The sequence below is a fragment of the Astatotilapia calliptera genome, chromosome 6, assembly GCF_964374335.1.
Source record: "Astatotilapia calliptera chromosome 6, fAstCal68.1, whole genome shotgun sequence".
Taxonomy (NCBI): domain Eukaryota; kingdom Metazoa; phylum Chordata; class Actinopteri; order Cichliformes; family Cichlidae; genus Astatotilapia; species Astatotilapia calliptera.
The window spans coordinates 43918654-43925675 of NC_137427.1; the positions used below are offsets into that span (position 1 = coordinate 43918654).

General features: G+C 43.1%; 1 long non-coding RNA gene across 1 annotated transcript; it reads left to right on the plus strand.

Annotated features, from left to right (window-relative positions):
• Positions 1-2229: 2229 nt before the first annotated feature.
• On the plus strand, positions 2230-3071 carry LOC145429622 (uncharacterized). Its single transcript, XR_013909884.1, has 2 exons — positions 2230-2340; positions 2385-3071. It is a non-coding gene; the product is annotated as an uncharacterized LOC145429622 (long non-coding RNA).
• The last annotated feature ends 3951 nt before the right edge of the window (positions 3072-7022 follow it).

Below are 7022 nucleotides of genomic sequence, written 5' to 3' on the forward strand. Positions count from 1 at the left end.
TGGGCTATAAGTAGACCAGTGTATCAGTGCAATCAAGTACACCTGCCTCTAATTAGTCCAACCCCATTCCAGCCATTGGCTCACCAAAAATGTGACAACCACAAAACCACTCCCAACCCAGTGCAACTTCACACAATAATATGGAGCTGAATTAACACAGGCACATTAGTCTACCATGTTACAAGCTGCATGCTATTACAAGCCAACATATGCAGACTTCTGCCTTGTACGGGTGGCAGCATTTTTCTTTTTCTTTTGTGTCCTGACACGTTTATGTTTTTTGTTTTTGTTTGATTATTTTGTTGGTTTTGGAAACGAATTTAAACGAACTTGTGACCATACTTGAGAATCACAGTGACACATAGTGATTAGGCATATGATTGAAAAATGCCTAGGTTTAGAGCTGTGAGCTATGAGCTGTGAGCAATGCAAAGTTAAATATATATATATTTGTATAAATGGGAAACAACCCTAACTTGAAAGTTTGAAATGTGTGAGATCCATGACTTGTTTGAAGAACTAGAAATTATCTAAAAATGCCTTAAGTGAAAATGTAGAGTTGCATCTATTCTCCCAAACCAAAAAAAAAAAAAAAAAAAAAAGGAGAAGAAGCATTCTGTAACTTAGAAATAAGGCTGACGTGTTGACAACAGACTAAAACACTAATTCGCAGGTGGCTATCAGGAACAGAGAGGCGAGCAAAGTCACAAACACCAAGGCTGCAGACAGCCACGCAGCAACAGCAGATAACATAGAGACAACGCCTGCTAGAACCGTTTTGAAACCTCAGCAAAACAATTTGTCAGAACGTGCATGACGTGTCAAAAATATAATGCTCAGGGAAACCTGAGACCACACAATCCATATGGACTTTATTGAGCTAAATGAATGCCAAGGGTAAAAATACACCCTAGTGGTTATAGATGTATTCTCAAAGTGGCCAGAAATCTACCCAGTGAAAAAGGCAGATACAATTTCAGTAGCAAAATGTATGTCTAAGTTGTAGGAAAATAAAGAGATGATTGTAAATGACGAAGAATTTAATGATGTCTATCAAGTGTCTTGCAGATCACAGCCCGGTGACTGGGTTCTGATCAAAGTGCTCCAAAGGAAAAACTGGAGCTTGCAAAATTGCGGAACGACCATCCTGGATCCATCAGAGTCACTGCAGGCGAGTCAGTGAAGCCATCTAAACACAGCTGACGGCAGGCTTGCCCACTTGTTGTGATCTCGCCCGGTGGAGGGGTCAGCTTTCCTGGCCGGGGGGTCTACTCGCGACAGGAGGGTGTGTCCCGTCGTCATGAGGTGGTGGCTCTTAATAACTGCAGTGGCCCTGACCATGGCCGGGCTCCCCATCTTTGCTTCCGTGAGGGACAATAAGTCACGCTACATGGAGAAAAGGCAGACACTGTATGACAAAGGAAAGTACACCAAGTTTCCCCATGGCTATGCCACTAATTTCTGGTGGCAGTTTATGAACACTACAGCTTACTTGAATAATAAAACTGACTGCTATGCAAATACATATACACTTTCTGCCCACCAAGGAACGAGAGGAAGTGTATGGACTGTTCACTCAACGAAACCTGTGCCAGTAACGCGACACTGATGAGCCTCAACTGTCGCTCCAACTACAGCTACCGAATGATACTACAAACAAAGACTCATTACCAGACAGGATGTGCACGGACGGCACCAAGCAGTAAAGGAACCAGAGTTTCGCATCTGAGGAGGAGTGAAATTCTTACAGAGCTTGATCCCCGGCATTGGAGTTGCCGAGGTGCGGGATCACGTGGAAATCAACCGATATGCTCTGCTACGACACATCAACTTAACTAAGGCCCTGGGAACGGCCTTAGCAGGAGAACAGCAGGCCATCAGAACGATGGTGCTGCAGAACAGACTGACACTAGACCTGCTAACAGCATCACAAGGAGGAGTTTGCAAGCTGATCGGGGAGACATATTGCACTTTTATCCCTGATGGATACGAAACTGGAGGAGACATTTATGAAGCTTTGCAGAATTTGTCCATTCTGCAAAAATATGTCACTGACCATACATCTGGAGCAGCTACACCGCCATGCCTAAGAGTAATGATTTCAAAGATGATAACAACTACAATGACTGCTTATGTTGCCGTGCCTAAAGAAGACCAGCATCCTGTTGCAATTCTGTTAGAGGAGAACTTGTAATAACTGCTAATGAATGACGTGGTGATTAAAAATGACTTCTGCCTTTTTCAAGTGATCATGCACTGATTAACACATTAGTAGTTTATGCAGGTACAATATAAGGTTTTCATCCTTGTATTTTTTGAAGTTTTCATTTTACATATTAGGTTTTCATCATTTTTAAATATAAAGTTTTCATTTTAAATATTAGGTTTTCATCATTTTTAAATACAAAGTTTTCATTTTAGTTTTCATCCTTTTATTTTTTGTAGTTTTCGTTTTAAAATATAAGGTTTTTATCCTTTATTTTTTGTAGTTTAGTTTTATTATTTTTTCTTGTTTATTCCACTTGTTATTTCATTTACTATGATTTTCATTTACTATGTTTTTCTTTTTATTATTTTCTTTTGTTTTATTCTTTAGACCAAATGACTTCCATTTCTGCTATGCTGACATTTTGAAAATTAAAAAATTGCTTAAGATACTTAATAAATAACCTTCACAGACAATTGTTGTATACATTTAAAATAAGTTAAAACAGGAGGGAATGTTACAGGAAAAATGATTCTATGTTTCTTTACCTTCTTTTAAATGTACAAAGATGCCTTTTGTCTGCCCTCTGCCTATGGTTAGATTAGTTTAGAATTATCTTTTTAGACTTTCCCAGCAAACACATCTTGTTTCTGGGACATATTGTTTTAGATTGTTTTATCTTCCCTAGCTCTCTGCTGACGAGACTAGCACCATATATGGAGTTGTTTTATTTTATCTGTTTATTATTTGTTATCCTGTTCTCACTGTCTCTGTGCTCTGTGCCTATAAAAATTACCAAGCCACTGTGCATGGTGTGAGTTGTTCTTAGCAGCTCACCCGTGTACACGTTTGATAAAGAAAGTAACTTTGTCTCATTGTGTCTTTATTTCTCCTGGGTCTTTTACAGAGTTTTCCCCCAACATTTCTTGGTCCTTCGGAGCCGGAGCGCCTCCATCGTGTCCCATCTCCGTGACCAGTCCACGTTGTTCGTCTGTCGACAGCCCACACACTAGGTGTGTGGTCAAAGACCAAGGGCGTTAAATTCGAGTCTTGGCCAACGTTCTAGAAAGCGACCCACGGTGGTGGGGCCCGATCGAGGTGGACCAGACCCGGCGACACTGACCAGGTAGATACAGACACACTGACACAATCTTGCGTAAAAGCGTATTTTAAATTCAGGGAATTTAAAATAGCGAAAGTAGCTCGTCGCGACTGGAAGCTCCCCACCTCTGTGGGTTTAAAGTAGCTCGTCGGCTGGTAGCTTGGAGCTCGTCGACTGGAAGCTCCCCACTTCTGTGGGTTAGGTTTGGAGCTCTGGGTAGCTCCCCCAGCTGGGTCTAGACAGGGTCTAGGGAATAAGTAGCTCGTCTACAGAAAGACTGGCAGCTCCCCTTATGATAAGGGTTCCGATCGCGCGAATAGGTGTGAATGTGAATGTGTGTGTGTGTATTGTTTTAATTAACGGAGCAAGCTGAATTTTCACGGTCCAATAAGAGACTGAGCTGCTCCTACTGTGTTTTTTCTTTTACTGCTATTCACTGACGTGCTGGTGAGTTGAGAGAACGGTCGAGTTCCATCTCGTAAAGTTCACACCGCTTTTGGAAATAGTCCGAAAGTAGAAGGGCGTGTGAGCAACCACTCTCGTCTCTAATACCAGCGAAGGTGATAGCAGCTGTATCGTGTATATATTACTTAAACAAAAATAAGTAAATACATAAATAAGATGGGTAATCAAGCAAGTGAAATTAAAACTCATTCCTGCTGACGAGCAGTGGTGAGAAAAGAAAAGTCCAGACGCCGGACAAAAACAGAGAGAGATTTAAGAAAACAAAATATAAACAGTCAGAAGAACAGAATCCAACTGCCAGTTTAGTAAAACCAGAAGACGAGACACTGTGCAGTGTCCACAATCCTTTTAGTAAACCATCACTCATTCCTGCAGCCGCATGTGCAGCAACACCCATATCAGGAAGAACATAATAATCCCTTATTAAGTGAAAACTAGAGATCACAGTAGTTTTGTAGTAGTTTAAAAGGGTTGAAAACAGACCCCACTGAGTAGATATAAATATAAAAAGTACGAAATAAAGATAAACAAAGGGAAAATTACAGTAGAAATTATCTTTAGAGTATTTGAAATTAATAATAGCAATAGCAATAGTTTTCGTTTTAAAATATAAGGTTTTTATCCTTTATTTTTTGTAGTTTAGTTTTATTATTTTTTCTTGTTTATTCCACTTGTTATTTCATTTACTATGATTTTCATTTACTATGTTTTTCTTTTTATTATTTTCTTTTGTTTTATTCTTTAGACCAAATGACTTCCATTTCTGCTATGCTGACATTTTGAAAATTAAAAAATTGCTTAAGATACTTAATAAATAACCTTCACAGACAATTGTTGTATACATTTAAAATAAGTTAAAACAGGAGGGAATGTTACAGGAAAAATGATTCTATGTTTCTTTACCTTCTTTTAAATGTACAAAGATGCCTTTTGTCTGCCCTCTGCCTATGGTTAGATTAGTTTAGAATTATCTTTTTAGACTTTCCCAGCAAACACATCTTGTTTCTGGGACATATTGTTTTAGATTGTTTTATCTTCCCTAGCTCTCTGCTGACGAGACTAGCACCATATATGGAGTTGTTTTATTTTATCTGTTTATTATTTGTTATCCTGTTCTCACTGTCTCTGTGCTCTGTGCCTATAAAAATTACCAAGCCACTGTGCATGGTGTGAGTTGTTCTTAGCAGCTCACCCGTGTACACGTTTGATAAAGAAAGTAACTTTGTCTCATTGTGTCTTTATTTCTCCTGGGTCTTTTACAGAGTTTTCCCCCAACACATTGCTTGTTCTCAAATTCTGTTGTTTTCATTCAAATTCTATTGTTTGTTCTCAAATTCTGTTTTTTTTTTCATTCATACTCCATCATCCATCCATCCATCCATCCATTCGCTTCCACTTATCCTTTTCAGGGTCGCGGGGAGCGCTGGAGCCTATCCCAGCTGTCATAGGGCGAAAGGCGGGGTACACCCTGGACAGGTCGCCACTCTGTCGCAGGGCCAACACATAGGGACAGACAACCATTCACACTCACATTCACTCGCACATTCACACCTAGTGGCAATTTGGATTATCCAATTAACCTATCCCCACAAGCTGCATGTCTTTGGACGGTGGGAGGAAGCCGGAGTACCCGGAGAGAACCCACGCAAACACGGGGAGAACATGCAAACTCCACACAGAAAGACCCCGGCCTGATGGTGGAATGGAACTCAGGACCTTCTTGCTGTGAGGCAACAGTGCTAACCACCGTGCCACCGTGCTGCCCAATCATACTCCATCATTTTCATTTTAATTCCGTTGTTTTCATTCAAATGCTTTTTTTTTTTTTTTTTTTTTGCTTTTTTCTTTAGGGATAGGACAGGGAGAAAGACTAAAAGAAAGAGGGAGAGAAAGAAAACCAAAGGTGAGAAGAGATGGTAAGAAGGGGGGGGGAAGAAAGAGAAAAGAAAAAACAAACAAAAAAACAAAACACCTGGGTCACCTGTATGGAGAAAAAACCAGAAGAGAAAGCAAACAACAAAGAGCAACATAATAAAAAAAACAGCACCATCACAATAAACTAGCTAGCAGTAGATATCAGCAGATACTAAATAATAAACGATATTGTGCAGCACGCAAGATAGACAGCGCACAATGTGCTTTGAGGCAGCAGCCAAGAAAGCTGTAGTCCGCGTCTGTGAATACCCGTGTGTACACCTGTGTGCATACCTGTGTGGATCAGCATGCTTGCATTCCAAAGGTTTCTCCATGTAACGATCTGCTAGGGAGTGTGGGGAGCCACAGCGCTGTCCTTCAGGGTATGAAGCAGGTATGGAGGAGATCAAAACTCCAGACATCCAGAGGCCCCCAGAACACAAGAGACCAAGGAAGACCAACAGAGGGGCAGCCGCGCCACTGTCCCAGTAAGAGCTGAGGAGAGTCCCAGATGAGGGCTCACTCAGCAGCCGCGGAGCAGAAGCCAGGGGGAGTTGCAGTGACGTGCCCGTGAGCTCCGCCGGCAGCCAGCTGTGCCTGATTGACCGAGCCCCAGGCCGAGAGGCTGGGGGCACCCCACCTCCGAAGTGGCCCGAGCGAGCCCCAGGCTCCAGGCCCCGATAAGCGGCCGCCAAGGAGTGTACCCGGACGCCCACCCCCAGACACAAAGAACCACCAACGCACCGACACCTGAGGGAGTCCGCCACTGGCAGGGGAAGTGGTGGTGTGTGGAGATAGGCCTCCAAGCCTTGGAGGGCCTGAGATGTCCCCAGAGAGGTGGCGTCTGATACCCAACCTGACATATAAACACAGACATACAGGCACACACAGACACAGACATCCATTCCCACCCTCATGCTCTCATATGCACTTACTCCACACTCAACCAACGTGGAGACAGACATAAAGAGACGCTGTACACACGATCACACTCCCCAAGCATACTCTACGAACCGGGTCTAGGTACCCTTGCCCCTGGAGGGGAGAACTGCACCCAGACCCCGGTGGTGTTACCCTTTTCCCTGCGGTGGGGAGAGGCAGACCGCCCCGACTCCGCAGCAGCAGGGAGGCCCCACACTCCAGACCGCAGTCGGACGGCCAACTCCTCCTAGCCCCCCCGCTGCAGCAGGCCGCAGAGAACGGGGGTGAGAGAACACTCCAAACCTCCCTCCACCCGCTCATTGTAGTGTTGATGCATGTGTGTTCTAAGGTGCAATTAAAACCCAGGAGGGCATGGAGCTACCTGCCAGAGAGCAGCAGGTAATCGTGCCCACC